The 14069-nt window shown below is 35.2% G+C and overlaps 1 protein-coding gene across 4 annotated transcripts in view; it reads right to left on the bottom strand.

The window, feature by feature from the left end:
* Positions 1 to 14069, bottom strand: part of LOC138310711 (uncharacterized) — a 91289-nt gene that overhangs the window by 59238 nt on the left and 17982 nt on the right. For all 4 annotated transcript variants that reach the window (XM_069252046.1, XM_069252045.1, XM_069252044.1 and 1 more), the window contains exon 2: positions 13051 to 13219. The gene's annotated coding sequence lies outside the window, so the exon portion shown is untranslated. The remainder of the gene's footprint in view (positions 1 to 13050; positions 13220 to 14069) is intronic.

The raw sequence follows: 14069 nt of genomic DNA, 5'->3' as shown, positions 1-14069 counted from the left end.
TTTATTTTTGTACACAAGTCAGAATAACAATGTATACAGAGTCTTAAATGATTGTTCATTTATGATGCAATTTTATAAAAAGAGTTTTTTTTTTATTTTGCGAGCTGTTTTTATCACATAACTGCAACAACAACCTACATTTCAAAAAATCTAAACGTCAAAATGAGTTACGAAAAACCAGCAGAGGCCGCCATGTTATCATGACGTCCTCGAATCCTGACGTCACATCACAGTCAACTGACGTCAAGTCATGATTAATTTCATCCAATGAAAAACACACCAGGTTATATGACACTTAAGTGACAAAAGTATTACATGGACAAAGTCACTATGATATCAGATGGATTATATGTTAAAAAGACAGCTCTGTGCTTTATTTATTTATTTTTTTTTTTTTTCTTTTTGGCAGATTAGAAATATCCGCACTCATTACACCATGAAAGAATCTTGGATAATTTACCTATCAGACCATCCTACCTACAATTACAACAATACCCAGGTATGTTAAACAGATATGCGACAGATATAGATATACATTACGACTGAGACACCAGTTGTTACCTATCGTTAACACAAAGTGGCTATTCACTATGCTCTGGAGAGTATCTGGGAAATCTATGGTGGGAAACAACTCATCTCCTGGGTTTCAGACGATAAAATATTTGTTCCTGGTGCACAAAATTAACCTGTGAACTTGTTGTCAACTTTTACAGTACACATTGGAGAGAGCCTGTCTGTGTGATGTAAGACTAACTGATTTAAGATTCATTGATATTTTTTAAGTTTTAAAACTTCTACTTTCTCACTCTCTTGGACTTTTTTTTTTTTTTTGTCAATTCTAAGAGTCAAGCCATAAGTCGAGTACAGTTATATGTTGACAGATCACCGCCGTCAATCAAAGCGCATGTGACTTTGCATTTTACATTATGTAATTACTAGAATGTTTTTCTTCAACATAGGTACATGTGTGTTTGCGACACCAGGCATGGCTATACATACTGCCTGGCAGTTGGTCAATTTCAGTAACACCTGTATGAATATTGATATGAACAATTTTCTTTGTCTATAAATACATCATAGATTCCTAATGGTGTGCTGCAAAATTACTCTGATCATTATATGAAGATTGATTTACAAAAAATACAACTCTTCATTCGTATTTTCACAATAAAACGGTATCTTTGACCATTTGTTATCATCAGGAAGTATTCAATCATTGGTCGAATGGCTATCAGTTGGAAACTTGATTGGTCAATGTAATTGTTAGTGCTGCAGTGCAAGCTTCTTTATGACCCAGACTTGCAGCTTTCTGATGGTTGGCCCAGTGACAGTGAAAATCAATGTACCTGGTCTATATAAGGACAGAGTCAGCATTTACAACTAACAAATCAATGGTTTATACATTCCAGACAAGGAAATATTGAACCAAATATCTTAATCAAATACCGAAAAATATTGAACTGAATTGCCACCTAAAGCAGTAATGTCTTTCGGAAGTAGTGAAATCAAACCTTTAATACACCTGGGCTTGTCTTATCTCAAGAAAACCGCACGCTCAGCCACAAAATTAAGTCGATGGATCATAGATACTATTCAGGACTTTTAAGTGATACAAATTTTGCACTATCGTTTCAAAACAGCATGCTTAAGCAGAAAATTAAATTGATGGATCGTAGATACTATTCAGGACTTTTAAGTGATACAAATTTTGCACTATCATTTCAAATTCTTGTAGAGATCTATTTTCTGTGATTATACCAATAACAAATTTAATCGATGATTAGAAATTTTTATCAGAGATTGATAGATCAATATGGGATTTTAACTCTGATACATATATTGAACCCACAATAAACACTGATAGCCCAAAAAACTTACAAACTTTAAGAAAATGTCCGGGAACAGATTTCCATAACTTGTTTTGGTACACATTTATAATTCTGGAAATTCCAATTCTGAATCCAGAATTACATTTTAACGAAGGGATATATATTACTTATCGATAGTAATCTGGACACAAATCTATGTCACACATGGAGGCAAAAATGTGATGGTCAGCTAAGTTAGCATGTACAATAATGCACAGTATGTTATTTATATTGATTCCCTCAATATCTACCCTGTCCCTATAAAGCCCCCCCCCCCTCCCCTACTCCCAAGTTAACCGCCCCTCTCTTTTCGGAAACTTCAAATTCTTATTCACTTTGAATTGAAATATCTATTAAAATGCATGCTAATCATAACATATGAATATCATAAAGTTCTTTCATTTATATTTTTTTTCATTTTTTTTTTTTTTTTTTTTTTCAAATTGAATCATTGATTAATTTGTGCTAAGTCTGCAATGGTCGTAATAGGCACCCTGTCAATTTCTGCAGTATCTTATGCACCCTATGCGGTTATTAGGTTTAATACAGAAGATTGGATTCAAAGTTTTTGGTTATGGATGAAAATATGTATAAATTTGTCTATTCATATTCACTCAAATCTGCCCAAGGGGATATGGTAATAAACTAAGATGTCTTGAATTTGGACCCCAGCTCTCAGGCAATAGACAATTAAAAAGTAATTTTTCGAAGCCTTGTCGAAATGGTTTCACATTTAAAGGATTTAACGTCTAGCATTTTGAGGAAGAGAGCAAATGAGACATACAACAATAGATATAATTAAGAAGCTCTTCTCATAGCAGGAAGCACACCTTCAAGTGTCATTCTGTCTCGAATTCCAGAATAAATTGAGCAGCACATTCAGGGGGAGACAACTTCACATTGTTATCCCGACATCTTCGATTGTTACCCATATCCAAGTACTTAAGGATTTTGACAACTTGAAATTGATCCCTATTTTTGACATCTCACCTCCGATTGAAACTTGATCTGTACAGTTAAGTTTGTGCCTGGCGGGAGGTTCTGGATTGAAGCTTCATACCGAACGCTTGCTCAATCAACCATTACAATGTATTTTACTTATACAGAGAATTTAGATGTGGGTTGCATCAATTGCTGGTAAACTCGTGGTGACCTGAAGTGAAATCTTACAAAATTCTGAGATATGTTTGTTTCACTTCACATGCTTATGTTAACCCTTTCACCACTGTAGGCTATAATGGACTCATCCAGATCAATTGATGGTAGAGTCTACTAAAGTTCCATAGGGGTGAAAGGGTTAAGATGCTACTGGGGTACGGTACAGCAACCCTAAATAAAAGAACATCTTAACTCTTTCACCCCTATGTAACTTTAGTAGACTTTACCATCCATTGACCTGGATGAGTCCATTATGGCCTACAGTGGTGAAAGGGTTAAGCTTCTTACTTAGCAGAAAAGTCTTTTTCATCAAGTAGCTACCATACACTGGCGACTGCTATTTAACTGTATCGTAAGAAACCTTGCCCAGCATTATGCTTAGAAAGCACAAATGGAGATAAAGGGACTTATCACAATTTCTTAAAGTTTAAAGAATTGAATTAGTCTTTGAAATCTTCAAAAGATTTTTGACATTCCATTTAAATGAATACATAATCTACAGTAAGTTTCAAACAAGATACATGAAAAACTTTGAAAAAATTTTCTTATTGCATAATCGTGGACTTAACATGCTGTATGTTTGAGAATAATAAACCTCCACTGAGCTGCTCTAGGCTATTGGAAACACAAATCGTTTGAAGTTGAAAACAATTTAAATTTTTAATCTGTTGATCGTGTTTAGCACACCTACTTGAGGAGATTACAAATCTTTAGATGTAATATGTACAAATTGGTATACACATACAACTTTGTATAGGGAAACAGGACCCACAAGCAATCTCTATACATTTTGTATCAACATAAACTTCAGCTAAAGTTCAAATTTCAAAGTCATGACATGCTTGTTGACCTCTAAGCTAATTATAGAATATCTCTGATGGTAAAAAGCACGTCAGAGGTAGACAAAAGTGTTCCTGTTTCAAATGCAGAGCATTTATTGTGAGACGAACGATACTCGTAGCAGTTGTTCAACTTGATCACCAAACTAGTTTTTTATTTAAAGCTAGCAACTTTTACTAGGTCGTAACCCATTTTTGGAAAACATTAAAAAGTTTATCTTACATCAATTGCAAAACAAGTTATATGATTGTTACAAATCACTCTGATCCGGATGTCAGCATGCAAGAGGTCTTTGAGTGGGAGAAAACCAGAGTGCTTGGAGGAAACTCATGTGATTGGACAGAAGACCCATGACCCTTTAACATCTGTGTCGCAGATCAAACCCCTACCGACTAGGTGAAAGGCCAGTGGCATTAACCACTATACCACCCGATTATCCAAGATAAAAAAAAACTTTATCCTAGCTGCAGTACTGTTAATAAGAAATGTCAGTAAGAAATAAATACTTCCATATATCCGTAGGAGAACTGGACTTGGTCGAACTTTCGCGACCAATTAGCTCAATCGGTAGAGCATCCAGCTATTGTTTGGAGGTCTTTGGTTTGATCCCCTGGTCTGGCAGATATATTTTCTCCTTCTGTTACACATCAAAGTGGACTGGGACAGGACACAAATGTGTATACCACTATAACCTGTCACAGACATAACAACTGAAGATTTTGTTAATGAGCTCAAAGTTAAAATTTAAGCATACCTTGGTGACCTAGCTTCTACAAAGCAGGAATCTGAGTAAAAAATGACAGTATCAGGATTTTAATGATCAGGGAATCTGAAGATATTAACTATATTATCTGAGTATCAGTAAAGAACAGCCACTGTGAATAACAGTATATGATCAGGAAATCATTATCATGGTGTATGTATGATGAACAAAGATATTGTCTTAGTTTATATGGCCAATATCCAAACTACTCAGAACATGGTCAATGAGGGATAAGGAAATCAATATACGCCGTCGTAATTAGTGTAAAAGAGATGTGGTCAGCAAATTCTTGGCTCATTATAGGATAAAATGTCTGTAACAACACGACAGGAATGGCTTTGTTGTCTTATAATCCTTTGACTTATCATATTTTTATCATTACCAAAGACAATGGGAGGATTAAGGGTTTACTTTTCTTCACATGCCTAATTTAGGATGAAAAGGAAAGCCAGAGTATCCAGAGAAAAATCACCAAATTACAGTTAGTATATTACAACTACCCTTCAAGCATTTCGAGCTCATGGTCCATGGCACAGCTCCAGAATGGAATGGCCTGGTTAAGGGCTCCTCTATAACATGCATATATGATGTAAGCACACTTTTTGAGACTCTGTACATTCCCTGCTGGTTGTGTCTCTTTGTGATGGTGGAAACTACTTTTTGTGACTCTGTATGTTTCCTGCTGGTTGTGTCTCTTTGTGATAGTGGAAACTACTTTTTGTGACTCTGTATGTTTCCTGCTGGTTGTGTCTTTTTGTGATAGTGGAAACTACTTTTTGAGACTCTGTATGTTTCCTGCTGGTTGTGTCTTTTTGTGATAGTGGAAACTACTTTTTGTGACTCTGTATATTTCCTGCTGGTTTTGTCTTCTTGTAGTGGTGGAAACTACTTTTGAGACTCTGTATGTTTCCAGCTGGTTGTGTCTTTTTGTGATAGTGGAAACTACTTTTTGTGACTCTGTATATTTCCTGCTGGTTGTGTCTTCTTGTGATGGTGGAAACTACTTTTTGAGACTCTGTATGTTTCCTGCTGGTTGTGTCTCTTTGTGATAGTGGAAACTACTTTTTGTGACTCTGTATGTTTCCTGCTGGTTGTGTCTTTTTGTGATAGTGGAAACTATTACCTTCTTTATATTGATATCTCCAGGAGGTGTAGGAGTAGGTGTGGGGGTAGGACTGTTGGTAGGGGGCTTTAGAGAGTGATCCCCACCCCCTCTAAATCAGTACCTGGACCTAATGTGACCAAAATATACTACTTGTCTTCCTCACTGGTACCGCTATCACTGTAGTTTGGTTTGATAAGGTTATCGTCATATCAATAGCCAGGATCATTTAAGGATGTACCAGGTTTATAGCTGGAGGAAAGCTGCTGATGATGAAAATCTTCCTCCGTCACTCTGTTTTGATCCCTACCCTCTATAAGCTGAGAAATTTTATTCCCATTATATCCATCTAAATATTTGTATATCTATATGATAACAGCTGTTTTAACATCTTTCCATATATATACTTCTATAGGTATAGAATAAATAAGAATTAAGATGTATATCACTCTATTTAATATAGCCTATCTCGTCCCGTCCCGATGATTATAGGAAGAGCACATCTAAAACATTAAATGGTCATGTACCTATACCTAAATTCTATAGGATAGTTATGACAAAATGTAACACAGATAGACTTGTTCAAACTCAATAAAGCTGATACAAGTTAAGGCCAATGTAAATAAATATGTGTTTTCTAGGACAGTTATGACAAAATGTAACACAGAAAGACTTGTTCAAACTCAATAAAGCTGATACAAGTTAAGGCTAATGTAAATTAACCTGCATTTTTTAGGACAGTTATGACCAAACTCAATAAAGCCGATACAAGTTAAGGCCAATGTAAATAAATGTGTGTTTTCTAGGACAGTTATGACAAAACGACAATAAAGCTGATACAAGTTATTTTGAGACAGTTATAACCAAACTCAATAAAGCTGATACAAGTTATTTTAGGACAGTTATGACCAAACTCAATAAAGCTGATACAAGTTAAAGCCGATGTAAAGAAATGTGCATTTTCTAGGACATAGATGTGTTTTCTAGGACTTACTGAAAAATAAAGTATAATTGAACCTCAAGGTTAGCTCAATCTTGTTTAGGAAATGGATGTTTTTTCTTCCTTTTTTTTTGCACACAAGTCAGAATAACAATGTATACAGAGTCTTAAATCATTGTTCATTTATGATGCAATTTTATGAAAAGAGGTTTTTTTTTGTTTTTTTTTCGAGCCGTTTTTATCACATAACTGCAACAACAACCTACATTTCAAAAAATCTAAACGTCAAAATGAGTTACGAAAAACCAGCAGAGGCCGCCATGTTATCATGACGTCCTCGAATCCTGACGTCACATCACAGTCAACTGACGTCAAGTCATGATTAATTTCATCCAATGAAAAACACACCAGGTTATATGACACTTAAGTGACAAAAGTATTACATGGACAAAGTCACTATGATATCAGATGGATTATATGTTAAAAAGACAGCTCTGTGCTTTATTTATTTTCTTTTTTTTTCTTTTTGGCAGATTAGAAATATCCGCACTCATTACACCATGAAAGAATCGTGGATAATTTACCTATCAGACCATCCCAGTTACAATTACAACAATACCCAGGTATGTTAAACAGATATGCGACAGATATAGATATACATTACGACTGAGACACCAGTTGTTACCTATCGTTAACACAAAGTGGCTATTCACTATGCTCTGGAGAGTATCTGGGAAATCTATGGTGGGAAACAACTCATCTCCTGGGTTTCAGACGATAAAATATTTGTTCCTGGTGCACAAAATTAACCTGTGAACTTGTTGTCAACTTTTACAGTACACATTGGAGAGAGCCTGTCTGTGTGATGTAAGACTAACTGATTTAAGATTTATTGATATTTTTAAGTTTTAAAACTTCTACTTTCTCACTCTCTTGGACTTTTTTTTTTTGTCAATTCTAAGAGTCAAGCCATAAGTCGAGTACAGTTATATATTGACAGATCACCAGCCGTCAATCAAAGCGCATGTGACTTTGCATTTTACATTATGTAATTACTAGAATGTTTTTCTTCAACATAGGTACATGTGTGTTTGCGAACACCAGGCATGGCTATACATACTGCCTGGCAGTTGGTCAATTTTAGTAACACCTGTATGAATAATGATAAAATGATTTTCCTGTTATTTTCAAATTTGTAAACTGAGATTTAATGAATAATATTGACTCACACACAGGGAGACCACCAAAGATAACATTAGTCAGGGGAGAGAAACTGAGACCAAGGGAGATAATCTCAGTAAGGGGAGACAATCTGAGATGAAAAGAGGTAAAACAATCTGGATTAGGGAGGCAATGTTGGAAGTTAAAGATGACAAAAAATCTTATATCAAAGGTGACAATTAAGGAATATGCAGTGCTAAAATGTTATCAGTACAAGCATTAAAATATTTCAGCAAGTCTTATTGCAATATGATGGAAATGGATCAGGCTGCAAGATGGCAGACAATCTGAGATGAAAAGAGGTAAAACAATCTGGATTAGGGAGGCAATGTTGGAAGTTAAAGATGACAAAAAATCTAATATCAAAGGTGACAATTAAGGAATATGCAGTACTAAAATGTTATCAGTACAAGCATTAAAATATTTCAGCAAGTCTTATTGCAATATGATGGAAATGGATCAGGCTGCAAGATGGCAGAGCATATTAGGCTTCTGCAAGATCAGGCGAGACAATCTAAAATCAAGGGAGACAATCTGAGATCAGGGGAGACAATCTGAAATCAAGGGAGACGTTCTAAAGTCATGGGAGACAATCTGAAATCAAGGGAGAAAATCGAAAAAAAGGGGAGACAAACTTAAAATCAGGGTACACAATCTGATATCAGGGGGAGACAATCTGAGAATAGTTAATAGGAGTGAAATTGTTATACATGTTTTAGAAATATTGCTTAGAGTTTCATCACAGTCAGGGTACAACCATAATCATATTAACTCAAAACCACAAAAGAATTAACTCATGAAAATTTCATATTGAACATAGTGACATTGTACGAAATCCATCATCCAGGTAATGTAACTTGTACATTATATCTCGGAGCTACCTGAGTAGTTGTTTATTTATGAATAACCTTCAGCAGTGATAATACCACTATTTATCTAAATACATAAAGAGATTTATTGATTTTCCTTTTCGGCATGATAGTATTAATGTACATAGAGATAGGCAGGTATATTCCTAACGAGCTAACATAATGGTCTAGTAGGGTAACACAGGTGTGTTTAAATACCTGCCAGGTAGACTACCCGCTCAGGCTGCTCAGGCGTTTAGTACGTAAACTATAGCCCAAATTAATGCCAAATTAACACCTTACTGTCAGCGTTCACCTCGGTAAACTTTAACCTAAATTAAAACTAAAATAAAATACTGCTTTCTATTCGGTCTCAACTTGCATCTTTTCACTCTTACTTGGTGATTATTTGTTAAAATGACACTCTAACCCCCACACCGCATTCAAAATAATAATGGTTCTGATTTTGCAGGATAATAATCAATAATAATCATTATAATTAACATACATATTACATGGCGCCTGGACTACCATCTTCAAGTCTACACACTTTTCCATAAGAATTGCCGAAATTGACCCTTCTCCAAAAACAAAACAAAATTCATGAAAAAGGTGATGCCCAGGTTCATCGCCGAGTCGGGGCTTATTGCCAGTAGAATACGGTATCTAGATCCCTGTCTATATTCCGGTATAATTGTATGGCATTTTCCTTCTGAACTCATAGCAATTAAAGCCTGTATTATCCAGAAACCTGTCTTTACCGACCAAATATGCTGGTCCTGGTGAAATCCAGTAAAGACAAGTTCTTCGGACTATATCCACCAAATAAGGTTTGAATATTTATTTCATTTAGTATGTATCCACATGTATTTTTATAGCACAAATCAATGCTACTAACTCCTCTTTATACAGTAATCCAGACACCTGTCTATACCGACCAAATCTGTTGGTCTGGTGACATTCAGTCTAGACAAGTTACATTGTATACAGGTTCATGGGTTCAGATTTGATTTCACAGAAAAGTTTGCCTTTGTTTTTAAACTGCAATCAGGAAAGTACAGTCCATTCTTTTGGCTGTAGTTTATTTACTTTTTACTTTGGAATGACTTTGTGAACTATCTCATAATGCCTTTGCAGATATAAGGGACTAGATTACTCTAGAGAGGTAGTTGTTCTAGCTAAACATTCTAGATTGCCGTAAGTATACATACCATGGTTGCTGATATAGGTATGGTCCACTAAGATACAAGAACATGCCCTAAGTATTTACATATCTAATATAGGCCTAATTCTTATCTTTATTTTGTATCCATTAATTGACACTGAGGTAAAGGATTACTTGGTCATCACCTTTAAAAGGATCAAGTGACCAATACAAGTGACTATTACAAGATGTTGACCTCTTTGTACTCCAAACCTTTCAGAGGGTCTAAGATGGTCAAACTCTGGGCAGATTTTGTGTAGAATCTTGAGCTACAATTGTATACATATTAATGAAATTTCTTTCTTTTCAGACCTACTGCATATATCGGTCAGGACATCAATTTCCTTCTTTTTAGACCAATCTACTGCACATACCAGTTGGGCCGTAACACAACGGGTTTTATTTTTGGTTTTATGAGTTTAACGTCCTATTAAAAGCCAGGGTCATTTAAGGACGTGCCAGGTTTGATGGTGGAGGAACGCCAGAGTACCCAGAGAAAAAATAATGACCAGCAGTCAGTACCAGGCAACTGCCCCACATGGGATTCAAACCCACATTCCAGAGGTGGAGGGCTTGTGGTAATATGTCGGGACAACTTTACCACTCGACGACCGCGGCCGCTAACCCCACGGGACAGGACAGGGTGGGATGGATTATGGGTAAATTCATCTGGAGTACATTAGATGGCTCTCTATCAGTCATAATATCAAGTCAAGGGCAAAGAAACGTGTGTCAAATCAAGTCTGGTTTTCAAGGCCAGACGAAACTCAAACCTCAACTTTCTGTTAACTTTGACTTATATTTCCTTCCTGAACTACTGTGTTTGATGATTGCACCTATATTTCATTTCCATCAGACGAATACCTATGACCTTTGACCTTTTCTAGACAGTGTGGTTTTTAACCTATCTAGAAAGATCACATACCTATTTATGACCAATTTCAACAGGTTTGATTGACCTGAGAACGCACCTAATGGAAGAAAAGGCCATGATTTCCCCCTCAGGCATGTGAAATTGAAATTTACACATTAAATAATACTAAATTTCCTGTTATTCTATGTACACAAACCCAGTATATATATATTCTCAACCCACCCCCATATATATCTGGTATTCACATTTATATAAAAACCTACGGTATTAAAAACCGGTGGAAAAATAGTAGAATCTATAAAATTTCTTTAGATGTAATTGATTTGTGCGTAGATTGCTGTGATTTATATTTCACATTTGCTGTTAGAAATTTAGTTATACATTTATCATTCATGGGTTCAGGATTTATGTCTCAATTAGGCCTATATGATGCCTAACATACTGACTCAGATGAATTATACAGGGACACCCTTGGGTTTTAGGGGCTCATATTCCTTATCCTTTAAATAAATTAAATCTTCATATAGAAATGCCTAGGTTTGTAATTATTTTATGTACTTGAAATCACAATTTTTTTCAGATCTCAAAACTGAATATTCAGCGCTTACCCCAATCCAAGTCTCTAACTCCGCACTAACATACACTGTATTGGAAAAAGCTTATAACTGTGAATTTTGTAACTATCATACCTTCATTTTTGATTTTTATTAATTATTTTACATCCTATTGATAGTTAGTGTACTATTTAGGATTGTGCCAGGCTTAGGAGGTGGAGGAAGGCCAGAGTACCAGGAAAAAAAAACATGGACCTATGAACTTGGCAACCCAACTGTCCCACATGGACTTCAACTTCATTATTACCCAGAGGTGAGAATGAATGGTAATATGTTGGGATACCTAAACAACTTGGCTATCATATCTCCTATTCAGTAACAATTATTACTGTTGTTTTAAACAACACACCACCTTTCTGAGGAGAAAGCGACACCTTCAAGTATCGCTGTTAATTTTTAACAACACAACACCTATCCTAGGAGAAAGCGACACCTTCAAGTATCGCTGTTGTTTTTAAAGAACACACTACCTTTCTGAGGAGAAAGCGACGCCTTCAAGTATCGCTGTTAATTTTTAACAACACAACACCTATTTGAGGAGAAAGCGACACCTTCAAGTATCGTTGTTGTTTTTTAACAACACATCACCTATCCGAGGAGAAAGCGACGCCTTCAAGTATCGCTGTTGATTTATAAGGTGTTATACTGCATTGCAGACAAGCTTTGCAACAGGTGCCAAGTTTGTACAGAAACAGCTTAAGGCTACATTTCAATAAAAATCAATTAGAAAATTGCACAGAAGACGATTGACTGACGCTTTCCTTCTGGAACAACACCAAAAAATAATTTGTTTGCGATCACTAGGTTCATTGGCCTTAGACCATACAAGATAAGGCCTTCAAGGACAGACCACTAGCGCACCTGTTGGCTAGTACACAAAACACTTTTAGGGTGGAGTGAAGGGTTAGTGGGTGGGGGGGAGGTGTCAAGGATTTTTGTAACTCTTGTCTGCAAATGCAGACTTAATTGTATGAAACAATGAAACGATACAATTTCATACAGGTGTATAATGGATAACTGCAAGTAAACAATTCAGTTGTTTACATAAAGAACCAATCTTAATTTTAGGTTTTCAACATGGACATAGGTTATAATATTGCTTGCTAATTCTAGAGACACATTATATAAACATTGTATTTTACCCAATAAGTGCCTCTTATTCCCTATTAGGGCCCTTCCCCGTTTTTGAAGACTTAATTTCACTTAACTAAACACAGACTGCAGCTATGAAAACTTGACATTTCTCTGTTTGATTTCTATTGCAAACTGACTAATTGGTTACTCGATCCATACAATAATTTTTGACATGTTAGCAAAAATGGTCCTACTTAGCGCCCCTTCATTTTTCAATGTTTTAAGCATCCTGTGCGCTTATTGGGTCGAATAAGGTATGCACTCTTTTCTAAGCAATCCGTATATGATGCTAGTTTCAGTCACCAGAAACATTCATATTTCCAGACACCTGAAATTTTGAACATGTACAAAATCTTCCCTATAAACAAGCATGGCAAGAATTTTGCTATAATTTCCATGCATGGAATATGTTGGTCTATATATAGCTGTAAAATATATTCACACATATAAATCTACAATATCACACATCAATTTAATGACTCACCTGTAATTTTTACCTGTCCTTTTCACACCTGTAGTTTCCTGACGAGCTTCTGACCACACAGTTAATAACAGATCCAAAACACAGGTTATTGATTTTGAAGATCTATGTGACTGGGTTATGATTAAACCATTCCTAGAGTACATCTACGATCGTCACAGAAATTTCTCACCTGGAAATATAATCAATAAATAACTACAGTATTTACCAATAAAGCAAATATGGCCTAATATTCACTACAATGTAACAGGTACTTAAAAGTACGGGTATAAAAATTCCTCATGAAAAATTATGATATTTTACAATATAATATTTGATACATCAATGTACTTTTGAAACAATATTACAATGCATAACTATTTTATAATTTCTCGATATATATGTGATAAATAAATTGGCTCGACACACTCTGAGGTACCTGAATGCTTACAAAATCTTATCAGAAATCGTCTGTCTCTTTTCTTCAAGGAAAGATCTCAAACCAATGAAAAATTAAATTCTATTGTGAGTGAATAATGATTATTAACCGTAATATTATTTACGTTTATAAAAACTGTCGGAAACAGAAAATATTGAAAATAGGAAGAATTGCATAGAACCAAAACAAATTCATCGAAACAAAAATGTATTGTGACAGTTAAATTCAAAAGTAAGCGTCGTGTCAAGGTCACTGAGCTTATCAGTTCAATTGTACTTCATTGAGTATATTTGTGATTACAACTTTAGTCTACAGGAGAAAAAAATCAAAAAATGCCTATAATAGTTTTAATACATGCACCAGAAAACCTTGATGTACTCAATGATCTACTCCATGATCATCTATTTAGATTGTGTTGAAACTTACATGGGGATATGTTTCCCAATAAAACAACTCTTCTTTATATATCCCTAGCATGATCACCTTTTGGAATGTTGTATCACATTTTTAAAAATCTTTATTTATAAATAAATTTGCTATAGAAAATAATATTCAGATTAATTCCAATACCGTATATCAGAAATCAATGTGGGTTATTTCATTC

This window comes from Argopecten irradians, chromosome 16 (genome assembly GCF_041381155.1).
Source record: "Argopecten irradians isolate NY chromosome 16, Ai_NY, whole genome shotgun sequence".
Taxonomy (NCBI): Eukaryota; Metazoa; Mollusca; class Bivalvia; order Pectinida; family Pectinidae; genus Argopecten; species Argopecten irradians.
Note: the sequence above shows the minus strand (reverse complement) of the source record. Positions and strands in the feature narration are given on the sequence as shown.